At 44.4% G+C, this 23,611-nt stretch overlaps 1 protein-coding gene across 1 annotated transcript in view; it reads left to right on the forward strand.

Annotated features, from left to right (window-relative positions):
- The window catches only part of LOC138667694 (mannose-binding protein-like), a 182,032-nt gene that overhangs the window by 16,507 nt on the left and 141,914 nt on the right, over window positions 1-23,611 (forward strand). The window lies entirely within an intron of this gene.

Genomic DNA, 23,611 nt, shown 5'->3' on the forward strand with positions numbered 1-23,611 from the left:
ATGGGAGACCTACACCCTTTTGGGCCTCTGCCCCCTTTTGGGACCCCCCAGTATGGAGTGGGCTGCTTTGCCACAGAACCTTCCATCCCCTGGTATTTCTTGTCCAGTCTGACCAGTTCATTGGCATTCCAGGGATCACCCTGGGCAACCCAAGTCTGTACGGGCCTTGGCAGGGTGTGCACAAACCGGTCCATCACCACCTGTTCTACCATCTGCGAATAGTATGGGAGTACCAACTTCCTAATAAAGGGAACATTGCTTTCAGGTGGCCACCCTGTATGTCTGTTCAAATGGTTATTGGGGTCTGTCCACATTTGGGACATTGTTTTTAAGGTTGAAGGAAGACTTTAAGTTTATCTAGTTCAATCCATATCCTAACCTAGCATGCCCTAACATGTTGATCCAGAGGAAGGCAAAAAAAAAATATATGGCAAACAGCAAGCTCCACATTGGGGAATAAAATTCCTTTCCAACTTCACATATGGAATTTAGACTAGTTCCCTGGATCAACGCCCTATCAAGGAATCTAGTGTACATAACCCATAAAATTATACTTTTCAAGAAAGGCATCCAGTCCCTTCTTAAATTTTAGTAATGAATTACGGTACTCATTATAACATCATGCGGCAGAGAGTTCCATAGTCTCATTGCTCTTACAGTAAAATATCCACATCTGTTATGATTAAAAATTCTTTCCTCCAGATGTAGAGGATGCCCCCTTGTCCCTGTCTCAGGTCTACGAGTAAAAAGATCATTAGAAAGGTCTTTGTACTGTACCTCATGTATTTATACATTAAAATAAGCTCATCCCTTAGCCTCCGTTTTTCCAAACTAAATAACCCCAAGTATAATAACCTGTCTTGGTATTGCAGACCCCCCAGTAGGCTAATAAACTTGGTCACTCATCTCTGCCCCCACTCTAGTTTGGCTATGTCTTTCTTATACACCGGAGACCAGAACTGTACACAGTATTCTAAGTGTGGTCGCACTATTGACTTGTATAAAGGTAAAATTATGTTCTCCTCATGAGCATCTATCCCTGTTTTAGTGCATCCCATTATTGTATTTGCCTTTGCAGCAGCTGCCTGACACTGGCCACTAAATGTGAGTTTGTCATCCACCCATACACCAGGTCTTTTGCAGTGACAGTTTTGCCCAGAGTTTTACAATTAAGCACATAATTATACATCATATTTCTTAAAGCTCATTTGCCATTTATGAGCCCCAGCTTCTAGTTTACATAAATCCTCTTGTAATATAACATTGTTCTCCTCTACATTGATAACTCTGCAGAGTTTAGTGTCATCTGCAAAAATGTAAATTCTATTCTGCATGCTCCCTACAAGATCATTAAGAAATACATTAAAAAGAAGCTGGCATATTACTGACCCCTGTGGTACCACACTGTAAACTGTAACCCAGTCCGAGTGTGTTCCATTAATAACCACTAGTGATGAGCGAATATACTCGTTACTCGAGATTTCCTGAGCATGCTCGGGTGACCTCCAAGTATTTTTTAGTGCTCGGAGATTTAGTTTTCATCCCGGCAGCCAAATGATTTACATCTCTCAGCCAGCTTGATTACATGTGAGGATTCCGTAGCAACCAGGCAACCCCCACATGTACTTATGCTGGCTAAGGCTGGGTTCACATTGCGTTATGGCAGACTGTTAGACAGACTGCGTTACACCACGGCATAACGTGGTGTAACGTAGTCCGTTAATGCTGACATTAACCCCTATTATCGGGCGCATCGCCAATGCATGCCATAATCGGCATGCGCTAGCGATGTGCCGTCATTCTGTGCAGGCTGCAGCGTTTCCGGGTCCATCACCGCTAGCACAAATAGAGCATCTGTGCTAGCGCGATCGCATAACACGATCTTTTTCGGCACTTGCGTTATCGCAGTCCGTTTAACGCATGCATTGAATGGACTGCACTAACGCAATGTGAACCCAGCCTAACAGATGTAAATCATTCAGCTGCGGCTATGAAAACTAAATCTCCGAGCACTAAAAATACTCGGAGGTCACTCGAGCTTGCTCAGGAAATCTCGAGTAACAAGTACAGGTCCTTCTCAAAAAATTAGCATATAGTGTTAAATTTCATTATTTACCATAATGTAATGATTACAATTAAACTTTCATATATTATAGATTCATTATCCACCAACTGAAATTTGTCAGGTCTTTTATTGTTTTAATACTGATGATTTTGGCATACAACTCCTGATAACCCAAAAAACCTGTCTCAATAAATTAGCATATCAAGAAAAGGTTCTCTAAACGACCTATTACCCTAATCTTCTGAATCAACTAATTAACTCTAAACACATGCAAAATATACCTGAGGCTTTTATAAACTCCCTGCCTGGTTCATTACTCAAAACCCCCATCATGGGTAAGACTAGCGACCTGACAGATGTCAAGAAGGCCATCATTGACACCCTCAAGCAAGAGGGTAAGACCCAGAAAGAAATTTCTCAACAAATAGGCTGTTCCCAGAGTGCTGTATCAAGGCACCTCAATGGTAAGTCTGTTGGAAGGAAACAATGTGGCAGAAAACGCTGTACAACGAGAAGAGGAGACCGGACCCTGAGGAAGATTGTGGAGAAGGACCGATTCCAGACCTTGGGGAACCTGAGGAAGCAGTGGACTGAGTCTGGTGTGGAAACATCCAGAGCCACCGTGCACAGGCGTGTGCAGGAAATGGGCTACAGGTGCCGCATTCCCCAGGTAAAGCCACTTTTGAACCATAAACAGCGGCAGAGGCGCCTGACCTGGGCTACAGAGAAGCAGCACTGGACTGTTGCTAAGTGGTCCCAAGTACTTTTTTCTGATGAAAGCAAATTTTGCATGTCATTCGGAAATCAAGGTGCCAGAGTCTGGAGGAAGACTGGGGAGAAGGAAATGCCAAAATGCCTGAAGTCCAGTGTCAAGTACCCACAGTCAGTGATGGTGTGGGGTGCCATGTCAGCTGCTGGTGTTGGTCCACTGTGTTTCATCAAGGGCAGGGTCAATGCAGCTAGCTATCAGGAGATTTTGGAGCACTTCATGCTTCCATCGGCTGAAATGCTTTATGGAGATGAAGATTTCATTTTTCAGCACGACCTGGCACCTGCTCACAGTGCCAAAACCACAGGTAAATGGTTTACTGACCATGGTATTACTGTGCTCAATTGGCCTGTCAACTCTCCTGACCTGAACCCCATAGAGAATCTGTGGGATATTGTGAAGAGAAAGTTGAGAGACGCAAGACCCAACACTCTGGATGAGCTTAAGGCCGCTATTGAAGCATCCTGGGCCTTCATAACATCTCAGCAGTGTCACAGGCTCTTTGTCTCCATGCCACGCCGCATTGAAGCAGTCATTTCTGCCAAAGGATTCCCGACCAAGTATTGAGTGCATAACTGAACATTATTATTTGATGGTTTTTTTGTTTGTTATTAAAAAATACTTTTATTTGATTGGATGGGTGAAATATGCTAATTTATTGAGACAGGTTTTTTGGGTTATCAGGAGTTGTATGCCAAAATCATCAGTATTAAAACAATAAAAGACCTGACAAATTTCAGTTGGTGGATAATGAATCTATAATATATGAAAGTTGAATTGTAATCATTACATTATGGTAAATAATGAAATTTAACACTATATGCTAATTTTTTGAGAAGGACCTGTATATTCGCTCATAACTAGGGTTGAGCTAAACGGATCGGACAAATTCAAAAATCGTCGACTTTCGGCAAAGTCGGGTTTCAAGAAACCCGACACGATCCTAGTCTGGGATCGGCCATGAGGTCGGCGATCTGCACGCAAAAGTCGCGTTTCGTATGACACTTTCAGTGCCATTTTTCAACCAATGAAGGAGGATGCAGAGTGTGGGCAGCGTGATGACATAGGTCTCGGTCCCCACAATCTTAGAGAAGGGCATGACAGTGATTGGCTTGCTTTCTGCGGCATCACAGGGCCTATAAAGGGGCGTGCATGCCGGCCACCATCTTACTTCTGCCGATCTTAGCATAGGGAGAGGTTGCTGCAGCTTCATCAGAAGAAGGGATATAGTTAGGGAGGGAAGATTAACCACCAAACTGCTAGTGCTGTAGTGATTTCCACTGTCCAACACCACCATTTTTTTGCAGGGACAGTGGAGGCTATATTTTTGTGCATCATCTCTGTAGCTTATTAGGCTGCCTTATAAGGCTCCCTGATAGCTGCATTGCTGTTTGCACGCTGCTGTGCAAACCAACTGCTTTTTTAAAAGCAAAAATCCTGTTGCTCCTTTCTGCACAGTTATCTTGTTTCTTTGTCCACACTTTTGTGTTCAGCAGTCCTTTTTATTGATGCCATACTTTTCCTGAGATCATTGTAGGGAGATTGAAATTGTACTACAGTCCTTGTATTTTTTCAAATATCTTCCAGCCACTTTCTGCCACTTACATTGTGTTGTTTTATACACTGGGCCTGAGTTTTGGTTCAGTCTCCCCCCAAAAAAGGGAGATTCTAATTCTCACAAAGTGGATATACTTCAGTCCTGTTAGTTTGTCATATATCAGTCAGCCACTTTCTGCCACTTACATTGTGTTGTTTTATGCACAGGGCCTGAGTTTTGGTCCAGTCTCCCCCCAAAAAAGGGAGATTCAAATTCTCACAAAGTGGATATACTTCAGTCCTGTTAGTTTGTCGTATATCAGCCAGCCACTTTCTGCCACTTAGATTGCGTTGTTATATACACTGGGCCTGAGTTTTGGTTCAGTCTCTCCCCAAAAAAAGGGAGATTCAAATTCTCACAAAGTGGATATACTTCAGTCCTGTTAGTGTGTCGTATGTCAGCCAGCCACTTTCTGCGACTTAGATTTCGTTGTTATATACACTGGGCCTGAGTTTTAGTTCAGTCTCCCCCCAAAAAAGTGAGATTCAAATTCTCACAAAGTGGATATACTTCAGTCCTGTTAGTTTGCCGTATATCAGCCACTTTCTGCCACTTACATTGTGATGTTTTATGCACTGGGCCTGAGTTTTGGTTCAGTCTCCCCAAAAAAAGTGAGATTCAAATTCTCACAAAGTGGATATACTTCAGTCCTGTTAGTTTGTCGTATGTCAGCCAGTCACTTTCTACCACTTAGATTGCATTGTTATATACACTGGGCCTGAGTTTTGGTTCAGTTTCCCCCCAAAAAAGGGGAGATTTAAATTCTCAACAAGTTTATATACACCTTCTACCTTGTTTTACAGTACCATATAACGGTTGTTATTTTGGTTAGATTTTCCAAAAAATGAGGAAGTCTGGTGGAAGAGCCCGTGGGTGGTGGTTGCCAGCTGGTACTGATGGTGGTGGTGGTGCATCTGGCAGTAATGGCAAAAGCACAATAGCACCTAAGGCTGGAGGTGTTGAGCCACCATCATCGTCTGGCTACACAAGGCCTCGAAGGCTCCCTTATCTGGGAGTAGGAAAACTAGCTCTTTCGCCTCCTCTTCAGAAAGTTCCAAATATAAAAGCAGCGAGTCGTCAGTGGATGCTCCCTGTCAGGAACAAGACATTTCCTTGTGTCCTTCACCCAAACCAAAAGTGAAGGATGCTTCAGGTGACACTACAGGTTACTCCATGGAGCTCTTTAAACATACCGTGCATGGGTTAGAAAGGGAAATTGTTAACTGCCCATTACAAGATGAATCGGACATGGAGTGCACAGATGCACAGCCACAGCTAGATTATTATGCTGTTCCATTGACTCAGATCACTACATTGCCCTCGCAGTGTACTGAGCCAGAATCTGACCCTGATGAGACTATGGTGCCCCATCCCGAACGCTATAGCACCTTACACGGTGACACAGAGGAAGGTGCACATGACATTGAGGAGGAGGTGATACATGACCCAGTTGTTGACCCAGATTGGCAGCCATTGGGGGAAGAGGGTGCCGCTGCCAGTAGCTCAGAAGCGGAGGAGGATGATTCGCAGCAACCATCTACATAGCAACAGCTGTCACCTGGCAGGCCCGTATCAGGTCAAAAACAAAAACAGTTTTAGGACAGCATGGCCATCCAGTGAAAGTAGCACAGCGTGCAATGCCTGAAAAGGTATTCCATAGTAGGAAGAGTGTAGTGTGGCAATTTTTTAACCAAGATCCGAATGATCAGTCAAAAGTTATCTGTAAGAAATGCTCAAAGACCTTTAAATACAACGTGCATGCTTAGACATTTAACCAGCATGCACTTGCAAGCTTGGACTAACTACCAAACGTCCCGTACCGTTGGTGCACCTGTTCAGAATGAAGGTAGTCAGCAATGCTACATTGCTTCCCTCACTGTAAACCAACCGGTTAGGACACCACCAGCAGCAAATGTGGAGGTATCGTCGCAAGGCCAAAGCAGTCAGGGAATCACAAGGTTCTTAATAGGAAACACTGTATGTAGGCCAACATCAAGAATACCATCACCAACCCTCTCTCAATCTGCCATGTCAACCACCACCACCGCTAGTTCCACCATATGCAGCTCTCCAGTCCAGCTCACCCTACAAGAGACTCTTGTTTGGAAAAGAAAGTACTCATCCTCTCATCCGCGTACACAGGGTTTGAATGCCCACATTGCTATACTAATCTCGTTAGAGATGATGCCCTACCAGTTGGTTGAAAGTGAATCTTTCAAAAACCTGATGGCCTATGCAATACCACGCTATGACCTACTCAGTCGGCACTTCTTTGCGAGAAAAGCCATCCCAGCATGTCAAAGACCGCATTGTCCATGCACTGAGGCAATCAGTCAGTGGAAAGGTGCTCGTCAACTCAGCACAAGCAGTGAATTGACACCTGGAACATTGGCCCACATGGCTGAGTATGCCTAAAAAGGGACCCCGCATTATCAAAATGATGACCGATGACGATTACTGTTTGGCCTGCCTCCTGGATCCACAATATAAAGGAAAATTACAAAATATCATGCCACATGAGAACCTTGAGCAAATATTGGCTACCAAACAGGCAACTCTTGTAGACCGTTTGGTTCAGGCATTCCCAGCACACAGCGCCGGTGATGGTTTTCACACGAGCCGTAGGGGGCAACATGGCAGAGGTGTTAGAGGTGCATAAATCCGAAGTGGCGTTGGACAGAGGGGTTTTATGACCAGTTTGTGGAGTGGTTTCGCAATGACCGCTGACACGACAGGTACTGCTGCATCGATTCAAAGTGACAGGAGACAGCATTTGTCCAGTATGGTTACGAACTACTTTTCCTCCCTTATCAATGTTCTCCCATAAAGGTCATTCCCCTTTGATTACTGGGCATCTAAAATAGACACCTGGCCTGAATTGGCAGAATATGCATTACAGGAGCTCGCTTGCCCTGCTGCTAGTGTGCTATCAGAAAGAGTCGTCAGTGCTGCTGGTTCAATACTGACCGAAAAAAGGACACGTCTAGCTACCCAGAATGTTGATGATCTAACCTTCATTAAAATGAACCAATCATGGATTTCAAATTATTTTGCCCCACGTTCCCCTGCTGACACATAGCTTGCCGGAAAAATGTCTTGCTTTTGGCCCTCTCTTACTGACTTCTCCAATTCCTCCATTTGCAGCTGCTGAATGTCCACCATAGGCCATTTTTATACCTCTCTAAATGGGCTGACTCCCACCACAGGGCCGTGGTCACCACCTGGCGCAAGCTCCCATGCGAGTGCCGTTTGCCTGGACAGGTGGTTGGGCCCACTCTTGGGCGACGGCACTGGCACAGGGTCCCTCATAGTACAATGAAGTGTCTCTGACGGTGGTGGTGCACAACCAACGTCAGACACACAGTCGTAATATGAGGGCCCCTGTGTCAGTACCGCTGCCCACGAGAGAGTGTTCCCCCACAGCTCGAACAGTGCTCTACCACTTGCAATACTTACCTCTCCCTGCTCCACCATTGTGTAGTCTGTGCTGTTAAATCCTTCAATGGCACTGCCAATACAAATTTGTTGAAATGATAGATGATAGCTAAAATATACAGGGGCCCTGGCCTCCATTTAGACCAGTTAATACTTTGCTCCTACTACCACTGTCTGCTACTCAGCAAAGGAGCCCACCCCTGTACCTAGCTATGCCACCTGTTTAGTCCGTTTACCAATTTTGAACTCCATTTAGCCTACTTTATTATTTGGGCCTACTAACTGTGTCTGCCACTCATTACAGTTGTCCTCCACTGAACAAAGCAATGCCGCCTGTTTAGTCCTGTTACCAATTTTAAACTGCATTTAGCCTACTTTATTATTTGGGCCTACTAACTGTGTCTGCCACTCATTATAGTTGTCCTCCACTGAACAAAGTAATGCCGCCCGTTTAGTCCTGTTACAAATTTTGAACTGCATTTAGCCTACTTTATTATTTGGGCCTACTAACTGTGTCTGCCACTCATTATAGTTGTCCTCCACTGAACAAAGCATTGCCGCCCGTTTGGTCCTGTTACCAATTATGAACTGCATTTAGCCTACTTTATTATTTGGGCCTACTAACTGTCTCTGTCACTCATTACAGTTGTCCTCCACTGAACAAAGCAATGCCGCCCGTTTAGTCCTGTTACAAATTTTGAACTGCATTTAGCCTACTTTATTATTTGGGCCTACTAACTGTGTCTGCCACTCATTACAGTTGTCCTCCACTGAACAAAGCAATGCTGCCTGTTTACTCCTGTTACCAATTTTGAACTGCATTTAGCCTACTTTATTATTTGGGCCTACTAACTGTGTCTGCCACTCATTACAGTTGTCCTCCACTGAACAAAGCAATGCCGCCTGTTTAGTCCTGTTACCAATTTTGAACTGAATTTAGCCTGCTTTATTATGTGGGCCTATATCTGTGTTTCCTCCTTATCCTGCCCATTGCCCAGCCACTGCTACATGAGTCTGCTGCTACATTGACCCAGACCACTACATTCCCCTTGCACTCTACACAGCCAGAATCTGACCCTGCTGAAAGTCAAGTTCCCCTTCCCGCATACTATACCACCTTACACAGGGACAAAGAGGAAGGTGCAGATGAAAGTGCAGGTTCCTTCATCAGGTGAGGGGGGCATACTCGTTGGCGACGTCACTGGCACAGGGCCCCTCATAGTTCGCAAAAGTGTCTCTGCCAGTGGGAGGCGCCACCCGCTGTCAAACACACTGCCGTACTATGAGGGGCCCTGTGCAAGTGCCAACGAATGCCCCCCCGCTTGCTCAGGATCACAGCACTTGCAAAGTTGAAATACTTACCTCTCCCTGCTCCACCGCCATGACGTAGTCCGCGTTTCCTGGGCCCACAAAAATCTTGAGGCAGCCCTACCCCCTTCCCCCACAACTTTAGCCAAATGACCCCCAGTTTTCAATGCCTAACTATTATTATAAAGTAAATTAAGATTGACAAGCTTAAGTAATAAGAATTGATGTTTTTGGCATTAAAATGGGCACTATAGGTGTTTTCCTGTCCTCCACTCACTGCCGACTTTGATTCCCCATTGACTTGCATTGGGTTTCGTGTTTCAGTCGGCCCCCGACTTTTCGCAATAATCGGCCGAATTCACCCGACCCGACTTTTGACAAAGTCGGGTTTCGCGAAACCCGACTCTATCCTAAAAAAGTAAAAGTCGCTCAACTCTACTCATAACTAATAACCACCCTTTGTTTCCTATCCCTGAGCCAGCTCTTAACTCACTTACACATATATTCCCCTATTCCCATTGTTCTCATTTTATATATCAGCCTTTTGTGTGGTACCATATCAAAAAACTTTTGAAAAGTCCATATACACCATGTTCACTGCGTGTGCTTGGTCTAGTCCTGAACTTACCTATTCATAGATGCTTATCTGATTAGTTTGACTGGAACGGTCCCTCGTAAACCCATGTTGATATTGGGTCATGACTGAAATTATTCCTCTTCAGATACTCCAGCATAGCATCCCTTAGAATGCCCTCCAGGATTTTACCCACAGTAGAGGTTATGCTTGCTGGCCTATAATTTCTAAGCTCAGCTCTCCTTTTTGAATATTGGCACCACATTTGCTATACGCCAGGCCTGTGGCACAGACCTTGTTATTATGGAATCTTTAAAGATTAAAAATAATGTTCTATCAATGACTGTACTTTATTCCTGCAGTACTCGGGGGTGTATCCCATCCAGACTCAGAGATTTGTCAATTTTAGTGATTTTTAGACACCTCAGTACTTCCTGCTGGGTTAAGCAGGTGACATTTAACCCCTTTACCTCCAAGGATGGTTTGCCCGTTAATGACCGGGCCAATTTTTACAATTCTGACCATTGTCCCTTTATGAGCTTATAACTCTGGAACGCTTCAACGGATCCCAGTGATTCTGACAAAGTTTTCTCATGACATATTGTACTTCATGACAGTAGTAAAATTTCTTTGATATTACCTGCTTTTATTTGTGAAAAAAATGGAAATTTGGCGAAAATTTTGAAAATTTCGCAATTTGGCAAATTTGAATTTTTATGCACTTAAATCACAGAGATATGTCACACAAATAACTGAATAAGTAACATTTCCCACATGTCTACTTTACATCAGCACAATTTTGGAACCAAAATTTTTTTTTGTTAGGGAGTTATAAGGGTTAAAAGTTGACCAGCAATTTCTCATTTTTACAACACCATTTTTTTTTAGGGACCACATCTCATTTGAAGTCATTTTGAGGGGTCTATATGATAGAAAATACCCAAGTGTGACACCATTCTAAAAACTTCACCCCTCAAGGTGCTCAAAACCATATTCAAGAATTTTATTAACCCTTCTGGTGCTTCACAGGAATTTTTGGAATGTTTAAATAAAAATGAACATTTAACTTTTTTTCACAAAAAATTTACTTCAGCTCCAATTTGTTTTATTTTACCAAGGGTAACAGGAGAAAATGGACCGCAAAAGTAGTTGTACAATTTGTCCTGAGTACACCGATACCCCATATGTGGGGGTAAACCACCGTTTGGGCGCATGGGAGGGCTCAGAAGGGAAGGAGCGCCATTTGGAATGCAGACTTAGATGGAATGGTCTGCAGGTATCACATTGCGTTTGCAGAGCCCCTAATGTACCTAAACAGAAGAAACCCCCCAAAAGTGACCCCATATTGGAAACTAGACCCCCCCAAGGAACTTATCTAGATGTGTTGTGAGAACTTTGAGCCCCCCAAGTGTTTCACTACAGTTTATAACGCAGAGCCGTGAAAATAAAAAATCTTTTTTTCCCACAAAAATTATTTTTTAGCCCCCAGTTTTGTATTTTCCCAAGGGTAACAGGAGAAAGTACGCTGATACCCCATATGTTGGGGTAAACCCCTGTTTGGGCACGCGGGAGAGCTCGGAAGGGAAGGAGCACTGTTTTACTTTTTCAATGCAGAATTGACTGGAATTGAGATCGGACGCCATGTTGCGTTTGGAGAGCCCCTGATGTGCCTAAACAGTGGAAACCCCCCAATTATAACTGAAACCCTAATCCAAACACACCCCTAACCCTAATCCCAACAATAACCCTAACCACACCTCTAACCCTGACACACCACTAACCCTAATCCCAACCCTATTCCCAACCGCAAATGTAATCTAAACCCTAACCGTAACTTTAGCCCCAACCCTAACCCTATCTTTAGCCCCAACCCTAACTGTAGCCTTCACCCTATCCCCAACCCTAACCCTAGCCCTAACCCTAGCCTTAGCCCTAACCCTAACCCTAACCCTAGCCCTAACCCTAACCCTAGCCCAAACCCTAACCCTAGCCCTAACCCTAACCCTAGCCCTAACCCTAACACTATCCCTAATGGGAAAATGGAAATAAATACTTTTTTTTAATTTTTCCCTAACTAAGGGGGCGATGAAGGGGGGTTTGATTTACTTTTATAGCAGGTTTTTTAGCGGATTTTTATGATTGGTAGCTGTCACACACTGAAAGACGCTTTTTATTGCAAAAAATATTTTTTGCGTTATCACATTTTGAGAGCTATAATTTTTCCATATTTTGGTCCAGAGTCATGTGAGGTCTTGTTTTTTGCGGGACGAGTTGACGTTTTTATCGGTAACATTTTCGGGCGCGTGACATTTTTTGATCGCTTTTTATTCTTATTTTTGTGAGGCAGAATGACCAAAAACCAGCTATTCTTGAATTTCTTTCGGGGGAGGCGTTTATACCGTTCCACGTTTGGTAAAATTGATAAAGCAGTTTTATTCTTCAGGTCAGTACGATTACAGCGATACCTCATTTATATCATTTTTTTATGTTTTGGCGCTTTTATATTTTGCATCGCTTTATTCTCAGGACTATAACTTTTTTATTTTTTTGCTGATGATGCTGTATGGCAGCTTGTTTTTTGCGGGACAAGATGACGTTTTTAGCGGTACCATGGTTATTTCTATCTGTGTTTTTGATCGCGTGTTATTCCACTTTTTGTTCGGCAGTATGATAATAAAGCGTTGCTTTTTGCCTCGTTTTTTTTTTTCTTACGGTGTTTACTGAAGGGGTTAACTAGTGGGCCAGTTTTATAGGTTGGGTCGTTACGGACGCGGCGATACTAAATATGTGTACTTTTATTGTTTTTTTTATTTAGATAAAGCAATGTATTAATGGCAATAATATATATATATTTTTTTTCTCATTATTTAGGAATTATTTTTTTTTTTTTTTACACATTTGGAAATTTTTTTTTTTACTTTTTTACTTTGTCCCAGGGGAAGACATCCCAGGTCGTTGATCTGACAGATTGCGCAGCACTCTGTCAGATCAGCGATCTGACTTACACCACTGCAGGCTTACCAAGCGCCTGCTCTGAGCAGGCACTTGGTAAGCCTCCTCCCTCCCTGCAAGACCCGGATGCCGTGGCCATATTGGATCCGGGCCTGCTGCAGGAAGGGAGGTATGGAAATCCTCGCAGCAACGCGATCACATCGCGTTGTTACGGGGGTCTCAGGGAAGCCCGCAGGGAGCCCCCTCCCTGCGCGATGCTTCCCTGTACCGCCGGCACACCGTGATCATGTTTGATCGCGGTGTGCCGGGGGTTAATGTGCCGGGGGCAGTCCGCGACCACTCCTGGCACATAGTGCCGGATGCCAGCTGTGATAGGCAGCTGACACCCGGCCGCGATCGGCCGCGCTCCCCCCGTGAGCGCGGCCGATCGCGTATGACGTACTATCCCGTCGGTGGGCATACGGGCCCACCCCACCTCAACGGGATAGTACGTCAGATGTCAGAAAGGGGTTAATGGAGAATTTTTGTTGTCATTGATCATGTTGTCTGTCATGGGATTTTCTTATGTAAATAACAATGAAAATTTATTTAGCATATTGGCTTTTTCTTCATCCTCATGCACCATTTCACCCAGACTATTTTTAAGGGGACCAACACTATCATTTTTTAGTTTCCTACTATTTATGTAGTTAAAGAATATTTTGGGAGTATTTTTACTGTCTCTAGCAATGAGTCTTTCTGTCACAATTTTTGCTGCCTTGATTTGCTTTCTACATAATTTATTTAATTTTCTGTATTTAATGCCCCATCACTATATACTTGCTTTAATTCTCTAAATGCTTTCTTTTTGTCACTTATTACCTTACAGCTCTATTTAGCCATGGCGGTTTCCTAGTATGTTTATTCCCATGGGGTATATACTGTGCACACGTCGTATTCATGATGCTAATGAACGTCTCCCATTTTCTATCTGTACTTTTATGCATCAGGATATTGTGCCAGTTTATTGCACTAATATCATCTCTCAACTGTTGGAAATTTGCCTTCCTAAAGTTTAGTGTCCTTGTAACCCCTCTATTGCACATCTTATTAAAGGATACATAAAAACTTAATATTTTGTTTTCACTATTGCCCACATACTGTCCTCATACATGTTAGCAAGGTGTTCAATGAGACATGTAGCTAAACCACCTGTTTTCTTTAAGAAAAGAGGCTGTAAAGTTGTAACTAGTGTTGAGCGATACCTCCCGATATTTGAAAGTATCGGTATCGGATGGTATGGGCCGATATCCAAAAAAAATCGGATATCGCCGATACCGATACCCGATACCAATGCAAGTCAATGGGACACAAATATCGGAATGTATCCTGGATGGTTCCCAGGGTCTGAAGGAGAGGATCAATATTAATGTAAAAAATAAATAATAAAAATAAAAAATATGGATATACTCACCCCTCCGAAGGACCCTGGCTGACACCGCTGCAAGCGTCCGCCTCCGTTCCTGAGAATACAGAGAGTGAAGGACCTTCGATGACATCGCGGTCAGGTGATCGGTCACCTGATACATAGTTGTGTGTGCTAGACTTGTTGTAGTAATTTTTTTGTGTGTTTTAAATTCACCAAAAAAGGCCTCATATTTTTGCATGCTCGAAGTTTGGGCATTTTAGGCCGTTTTGCCACTGTTTTTGCTGTCTGTTACTCTAATTATATACAGCACTATTTGACATTTAAAAAAAAAAACAGGCCACATATCTGCCAGTGTGGTATTTCCGTGACAACCCTCATATATCTGCATGATCCAAGTTTGGGCATTGTAGGCCGGTGGACCACTTTTTTTGCTGTCTGTTACTCTAATTATATACAGCACTATTTAGCATAAAAAATATAAAATGTCCACATATTTGCCAGTGTGGTATTTCCGAGACAGTTCTCATATATCTGCGTGCTCCAAGTTAGGGCATTGTAGACCATTCTGCCACAGTTTTTGCTGTCTGTTACTCTAATTATACGAGTATACAGCACTATGCACTATTTGGCATTTAAAAAAAAGGCCACATATTTGCCTGTGTGGTATTTCCATGACAGCCCTCATATAAATGCGTGCTCCAAGTTTGGGCATTGTAGGCCGGTGGACCACTTTTTTTTCTTTCTGTTACTCTACTTATATACAGCACTATTTTGCATAAATTAACTTCACAAAAAAGCCCCCCAAAATTGAGTACAGTCTGTTATGTCAGGCTGAGGCCAGCCTGGTGTTTGGGTTTGAAAAATCGCAGATTTGCAGGCATACTGATTAGATATTATTTTGCTACTAATAAATATATTTGTGTTAAGAATTTGAAATAGTGCTGTAGTCCATTTAAAATGGGCTAGTCAAGGGGCAAGGGACGGAGAAAAGGAAATGATGATGATGGTGCATGCAGAGGACGAGGCTGTGGCCAAGGTGAAAGTTGCCAGCAACAAAGACCCACATCTTCTTGCTCGACCTTCCTTTCCTAGTTTTTAGGGGACCGCAGCACACCACTATTGAAGCGAGAGCAGTGTGAAACGGTTGTTGGTTGGATAGCCGATAATGCTTCCAGTCACTTAACCACCACCACCACGATGTCTTCCACACGGTCAAGTCTGAGTAGCCATGAGTGTGGCCCGGATATTCCTCACCCCGATTCTCCTTCCTCCCACCATGACGAGTGCCCTGAGACAACTGATCCCACTCTTGGACACTCTGAAGAGCTATTCAGTTTTTCTATTTCAAGATTCAGAACTCTCGGCCGGTCAACTTAAAGTGGGGACAGATGAGGTCGCATGTAGAGGTGCCCAAAGCTTTGACCAGCCCCAGTCACACGAAGGTGATGGTGGGAAAGTGTCTATAGAGGTGGACGATGATGAGACACAATTGCTAGAAAGTCAGGAGGAGAAGCATGGTGCGGATGTGGAAGACAAGGTGGTGGAAGACTAAGTGACTGACCCCACCTGGCAGGAGGACATGCAGTGTAAGGGCAGCAGCACACATGGGGAAGGAGGCATATCACCCCAAAAAGCAGCAAGAAGCAGTGTGGTGGCAACAGACAGAAGGCATGCATCCGTTCCCCGTAACACCAACATGAGGGAAGTTGCCATTCCAACTGTTAGATCTTCCTGAGTTTGGTTATTTTTTTAAGACTGCCGATAACCCCAAACAGGCCGTTTGCAGCACCTGCCTTGTCCGCATCAGCAGGGGTAGCAAAACAACCAGCCTGACCACCACCAGCATGATAAGGTACATGGCAGCAAAGCACCCGACTTTGTGGGCCAAACCCCAGGCTCCAGGACCAATGTCTGCAGGTCAGACAACTGCTTTTTCCACTGTTTTGCATAGAAGCCAATCCCCAGTGCACCATGCATGTGAAGATGCCTCTAGCCTGCACCTGTTGTGGCCCACAGTTAAGCAGCACCATCATCAAGCCCATCCATGTCCTTGTCCCAGCACAGCCTTCAGTTGTCTATAACCCAGTCTTTGGAACGCAAGCAGAAATACCAAGCCAATGCCCCACAGGCCACAGTCCTAAATTTTAATATTTCTCTTCTGCATGCGCTAGAAATGCTGCCTTTAAGGCTTGTTGAGATGGATGCTTTCCACAACCTGATGGCGGCAGCAGTCACAAGGTACTCGATCCCCAGTCACCACTATTTCTCCCGGTGTGCCATACCAGCATTACACCAGCATGTGTCCCACAACATTACCCATGCCCTCAACAATGCTGTTACAAGAAAAGTCCACCTAACCGTGGACACATGCACAAGTGCTTGTGGGCAGGGATGGTCCCTCTGACTGACGGCACACTGGGTTAACATAGTGGAAGCCGGGACCCAGTAGGACCTTGGGATGGAACACATCCTCCCAACGCCGAGGATTGCTGGCCCTACGTCAATCAGGGTTGCATCCACAGTCTACAGCTCCTGCACCTCCACCTCCTCCTCTTCCTCCTCTTCATCCTCCATCTCTGAAATCAACACATCAGTTAGAAGATGAAAGCACTGCAGCACTGCCTCAGCCAAGCGGCAGCAGGCTGTGCTGAAGTTAATCTGCATAAATGAAAAACCGCACAATGCAGAAGAGTTGTGGACAGTGCTGAAAAAGCAGTCAGATGATTAGATGACACCGCTGAACCTACAGCCAGCCATGGTCATCTGTGACAATGGCCGTAACCTGGTGTCAGCTCTGAGGCAAGGTGAGCTCACACACGGACCTTGCTTGGCCCATGTGCTTAACCTCGTTGTTCAACCTTTTCTGAAAAGCTACCTGGAGCTGCCAGATCTGCTAGTGAAAGTACGCCATCTGTCTGCCCATCTTAGAAAGTCAGTTACAGCTTCAGCCGTCCTTGCGGTGCTTCAGCAGCATTTGCAGTTTCCAGCTCACCGGCTGGTGTGTGATGTCCCCACGCGCTGGAACTTTACGCTGCATGTGCTGGAAAGGATTTGTGAGCAGAAGAGGGTAGTTGTTGACTACAAACATCAACAAGGCTGTCGATATTCAGTTCAGACTCCACACATAAGACCTCAGGAGTGGTCATGGATGTCCGACATATGTACCATCCTCCAAAATTTTGAGGGCTGCACCAAGATGGTGAGCGGCGATGATGCCATAATTACCATCCTGCTTCTCAGCATTCTGAAAACCTCTCTGCTCACAATTAAAGAGGATGCATTGCAGGCAGAGCTCGAGGACATGAAGCAAGGAACCATACAGGGGGATTACACTTAGCCCAGCCTCATGTCTTCTCAATGTGGATTGGTAGTCAATGAGGAGGAGAAGGAGGAGGAAGAACAGGAGCTACTTTCATGCACTATAGACGATACTACAAACACAGCTGTCATACCCTCTGTTCAGCGGGGATGGCCTGAGGACAGGGAGGAGGAAGATGAGGATGAGGAGGATGAGGACAGCATGGTCAGTCGTCCTGTTGGTGAGGCACGCATGGCTGACTTTATGTTGCGCTGCGTTTCACATGACCCTCGCATTATAAAAATTTTGGGTGACACTCATTACTGGTTTTTGACACTTCTATAACCACGCTATAAGGAGAACTTTCAATCTCTTCTACCAGAGGCAGAGAAGTGTACTAAAATGGTGCAGTACCAGAGGGCCCTTGTGGCGGAATTATTTAGAAAATTCCCATGTGAGAACGCTGGCAGCAGACGTCAGTTTGTTGTACAACCAAGGAGTCCAAGTGAGAGAAACAGAAGTACAATCCAGCTCAGGAAAGGGAACAATGGCAGAGTTCGGGGACAGTTTTCTCAGACCCTCCCATCGTGACATCAGAGAGGCAAGGGGTGCTGTTACACGAAGTGCAATGTTTGGGAAGATTGTGAGGGAGTACCTTGCAGATCGTACAAAAGTCCTTCTTGATTCCTCTGTGCCTTTTAATTATTGGGTATCCAAGCTGGACACGTGGCATGAGCTGGCTCTCTACGCTTTGGATGTCCTGGCCTGCCTTGCTGCTAGCATTCTGTCAGAGCGGGTTTTTAGTGCCGCTGGTGGAATTATAACATGAAGTGGATTTCATGGCCCCATCCAGTATGTGGGTTACAAGGTGTAATGGGGAGCATATGACTGACTATGCAGCAGGGCTGGCCTTGCTGCCAATGTGTAAAACAAAGGAGCACGGAGTACAAAATGCATATTGTGAAGTGGATTTTCATGTGCCCATCCAGTATATGAGTTCCAAGGCCTAATGGGGTGTATATGACTGACTATACAGCAGGGCTGGCCTTGCTGCCAATGTGTAAAATAAAGGAGTACGGGAGTGCAAAATGCATATTGTGAAGTGGATTTTCATGGGCCCATCCAATATGTGGGTTCAAAGGCTAATTGTGGTGCATATGAATTGGTAGCAGGACAGGCCTTGAATTCAATGCAACACTTTTTCAGGAGTTGCCCCTGGACATCCTATGAAAGGGGTATTGTGGTGCGTCGTAATTCTTGGCTGCCTATCCACTCACAGCATAGGCTACAACAGCTTAGGAGACCCACTGTTTAATAATAGCCCTTTAAGAAGGTTAATGCCGCCTGATGCACCAGTAAAAATAGGCTCTGAGACTTTAAGAGTCCCTCCTTCATAAATGAAACTTGAAGATGGGTCTGCTTATGTGTCACACACCACATGGCCAGCTAGGGTTGTTAAAGGGAACCTGTCACCTCCAAAATCAATGGTGAGGTAAGCTCACCGTCATCAGGGGCTTATCTACAGCATTCTGTAGTGCTGTAGATAAGCCCCCGATGTAACCTGAAAGAGGAGAAAAAGAGGTTAGATTATACTCACCCACGGGCGGTCCCGCTGCGGTCCGGTCAAATGGGTGTCTCACGTCCGCTCCAGCACCTCCTTTCTTCCTTCCATGACGTTCTCTTCTGGTCTTCACGCCACGGCTCTGGCGCAGGCGTACTTTGTCTGCCCTGTTGAAGGCAGAGCAAAGTACTGCAGTGCGCAGGCGCCGGGTCTCTCTGACCTTTATAGAATGCTGTAGATAAGCCCCTGATGATGGTGAGCTTACCTCACCATCAATTTTGGGGGTGACAGGTTCCCTTTAAATGTTATAATGACATTTCCCAGTGAATGCATTTGTAGTGGTTGAAAGCAATGTTAAAGTTGTAAAACGCTTAAAAAACGCTGCATCTGAACTAAGCTTAAGTGGGGGGGGGGGGGAATTTTCAGTCTGGGGTTAAATATTTGGCCATAGTGTGGTTTCACATTTGCGTTTTTTCGCGGCAAAAAAAGTACTGATTTCTATGTAAGGCTACGCTCACATTAGCGTTTTGCGTGTTTGCGTCGGGCGATGCAGCGGCGACGCATGCGTCATGCGCCCCTATATTTAACATGGGGGACGCATGGACATGCGTTGTGCTGCGTTGTGCGACGCATGCGTTTTTTTTTGCTGCAAGCGTCGGGCGCAGAAAACGCAACAAGTTGCATTTTTCTTGCGTCCAAATTTCGGCAAAAAAGGATGCATGCGTCGTAAGACGCAGCGTTTTTGCGTGCGTTTTGGTGCGTTTTTATTTGCGTTGTGCGTTGCGTCGCCGACGCAGCGGCGCACAACGCAAATGTGAACGTAGCCTAAACGCATGCGTTTTTAAGCACATTTTATAGAAAAACACAAGAATACACACTTATAAACCACCCCCAACCCTAACCCTAACCCTAACCCTAAAACACAAACTCTAACACAAACTCTAACACAAACTCTAACACAAACTCTAACACAAACTCTAACACAAACTGTAACACAAACTCTAACACAAACTCTAACACAAACTGTAACACAAACCCTAACACAAACCCTAACCCTAACCCTAGGGATCCTAACCCTAACACAAACCCTAACCCTAACCCTAACACACAAACTGTAACACAAACTGTAACACAAACTGTAACACAAACTCTAACACAAACCCTAACCTTAACCTTAACCCTAGGGATCCTAACCCTAACACAAACCCTATCCCTAACCCTAAAACACAAACTCTAACCCAAACTCTAACACAAACTCTAACACAAACTCTAACACAAACTGTAACACAAACTCTAACACAAACTCTAACACAAACTGTAACACAAACTCTAACACAAACCCTAAACCTAACCCTAACCCTAGGGATCCTAAGCCTAACCCTAACACAAACCCTAACCCTAAAACACAAACTCTAACACAAACTCTAACACAAACTCTAACACAAACTCTAACACAAACTCTAACACAAACCCTAACCCTAACCCTATGGATCTTAACCCTAACCCTAACACAAACCCTAACCCTAACCCTAAAACACAAACTCTAACCCAAACTGTAACACAAACTCTAACACAAACTGTAACACAAACTGTAACACAAACTGTAACACAAACTCTAACACGAACCCTAAACCTAACCCTATCCCTAACCCTAGGGATCCTAAGCATAACCCAAACACAAACCCTAACCCTAACCCTAAAACACAAACTCTAACACAAACTCTAACACAAACTGTAACACAAACTCTAACACAAACCCTAACCCTATGGATCCTAACCCTAACCCTAACACAAACCCTAACCCTAACCCTGATACTAAAACACAAACTCTAACCCAAACTGTAACACAAAATCTAACACAAACTCTAACACAAACTGTAACACAAACTGTAAAACAAACTCTAACACAAACCCTAACACAAACCCTAACCCTTAAACACAAACTCTAACCCAAACTGTAGCACAAACTCTAACCCAAACTGTAACACAAACCCTAACACAAACCCTAACCCTAGCCCAAACCCTAACCCTAGCCCTAACCCTAACCCTAGGGATCCTAACCCTAACCCTAGGGTTAGGGTTAGGGTTAGGATCCCTTAGGGTTAGGGTTGGGGTTACGGTTAGGGTTTGTGTTAGGGTTAGGGTTAGGGTTAGGATCCCTAGGGTTAGGGTTAGGGTTTGGTTTAGTGTTAGGATCCCTAGGGTTAGGGTTAGGGTTAGGGTTAGAGTTTGGGTTAGGGTTTGTGTTAGGGTTTGTGTTAGAGTTTGTTTTACAGTTTGGGTTAGGGTTAGAGTTTGTGTTTTAGGGTTAGGGTTAGGGTTAGAGTTTGTGTTAGGGTTAGGGTTAGGGTTAGGATTCCTAGGGTTAGGGTTAGGGTTAGGGTTTGTGTTAGGGTTAGGGTTAGGGCTAGGATTCCTAGGGTTAGGGTTAGGGTTAGAGTTTGTGTTAGGGTTAGGATCCCTAGGGTTAGGGTTAGGGTTAGAGTTTGGGTTAGGGTTTGTGTTAGGGTTAGGATCCCTAGGGTTAGGGTTAGGGTTTGCGTAAGGGTTAGGGTTAGGATCCCTAGGGTTAGGGTTAGGGTTAGGGTTTGTGTTAGGGTTAGGATCCCTAGAGTTACTAGGGATCCTAACCCTAACCCTAACCCTAGGTATTTATGTTTATAGTGGGTTTTCTAGTTGATTTTGATGATTGGCAGCTGTCACACACTTCTCAACATGCGTTTCAAAAACGCAAACGCAGGAAAAAACGCGTTTAAACGCGTCAAAACGCGTTTTTGCACCAAATGCGTTTGCATTTAAAACGCTGCGTTTTAAAACACAAGTGTGAAACCAGCCTTACAGGCAAGACTTAGCATGCAAAGGATGTACCTTGACATATTTCCCAGCAAAATCCATTTAGGTTTTGTTTTAGTTTGTTTTTTGTTGCATCGGGAAAAATGGCATGAATCTCGGAAAAAAATGTTTACAGCTGTGAAGTAGGAGTCAGAAATGCTTCCAAGGGCGATCCCCATTATGTCCCTGTGTCTTTTGAGCAGTGTTTCCATCATTTTCAGATGTTTTTAGACCTTAAAAGGACCCCCGGGGGGATCGCGGTAAAAATACTTGGGTCTCCCATAGACTTACATTGGGCTCGTTGTTCTGGCCGAGTACCTAAGTATTCCAATCTGCTCGACCCAAGCAACGAGCACGCAAGCATTTTAGTACTTGCTCATCACTAATCCTTATGTGCAATGTGGTTTATCTGCCTATAATCAACACACATTCTCATTGTGCCATCCTTTTTCCTGATGAGGACTAATGGAGCAGCCCAGGGGCTACAACTATCTCTAATTACCCCAGCTTCCTTCATCTCTCGCAACATATTTTTGACACACTGGTACTGAGCTGGCGGTACAGGCCGGTACCTCTCTTTAACCCCTTCATGACCTTGGGATTTTTCGTTTTTTCCGTGTTCGTTTTTCGCTCCCCTCCTTCCCAGAGCCATAACTTTTTTATTTTTCGTCAATTTGGCCATGTGAGGGCTTATTTTTTGCAGGACGAGTTGTACTTTTGAACAACATCATTGGTTTTAGCAAGTCGTGTACTAGAAAATGGGAAAAAAATTCCAAGTGCGGTGAAATTGCAAAAAAAAGTGCAATCCCACACTTGTTTTTTGTTTGGCTTTTTTGCTAGGTTCACTAAATGCTAAAACTGACCTGTCATTATGATTCTCCAGGTCAGTACGAGTTCATAGACACCTAACATGACTAGGTTATTTTTTATCTAAGTGGTGAAAAAAAATTCCAAACTTTGCTAATAAAAAAAAAAATTGCGCCATTTTCCGATACTCGTAGCGTCTCCATTTTTCGTGATCTGGGGTCGGTTGAGGGCTTATTTTTTGTGTGCCAAGCTGGCGTTTTTAATGATAGCATTTTGGTGCAGATACGTTCTTTTGATCGCCCGTTATTGCATTTTAATGCAATGTCGCGGCGACCTAAAAAAAGTAATTCTGGCGTTTCTAATTTTTTTCTCGCTACGCCGTTTAGCGATCAGGTTAATGCTTTTTTTTAATTGATAGATCGGGCGATTCAGAGCGCGGCTATACCAAATATGTGTAGATTTGATTTTTTTTTTATTGATTTATTTTGATTGGGGCGAAAGGGGGGTGATTTAAACTTTTATATTTTTTTTATTTTTTTCACATGTTTTTTAACTTTTTTTTTTTACTTTTGCCATGCTTCAATAGCCTCCATGGGAGGCTAGAAGCAGGCACAACTCGATCACCTCTGCTACATAGCAGCGATCTGCTGATCGCTGCTATGTAGCAGAAATGGAGGTGTGCTGTGAGCGCCAACCACAGGGTGGCGCTCACAGCCACCGGTGATCAGTAACCATAGAGGTCTCTAGGACCTCTATGGTTACCATCCTGACGCATCGCCGACTCCCGATCATTGATGGGGGTCGGCGATGATGTCATTTCCGGCCGCCCGGCCGAAAGCGGTAGTTAAATGCCGCTGTCTGCGTTTGACAGCGGCATTTAACTAGTTAATAGGTGCGGGCAGATCGCGATTCTGCCCGCGCCTATTACGGGCACATGTCAGCTGTTCAAAACAGCTGACATGTCCCGGCTTTGATGTGGGCTCACCGCGGAGCCCTGCATCAAAG

This window comes from Ranitomeya imitator, chromosome 2, assembly GCF_032444005.1.
Source record: "Ranitomeya imitator isolate aRanImi1 chromosome 2, aRanImi1.pri, whole genome shotgun sequence".
NCBI lineage: Eukaryota > Metazoa > Chordata > Amphibia > Anura > Dendrobatidae > Ranitomeya > Ranitomeya imitator.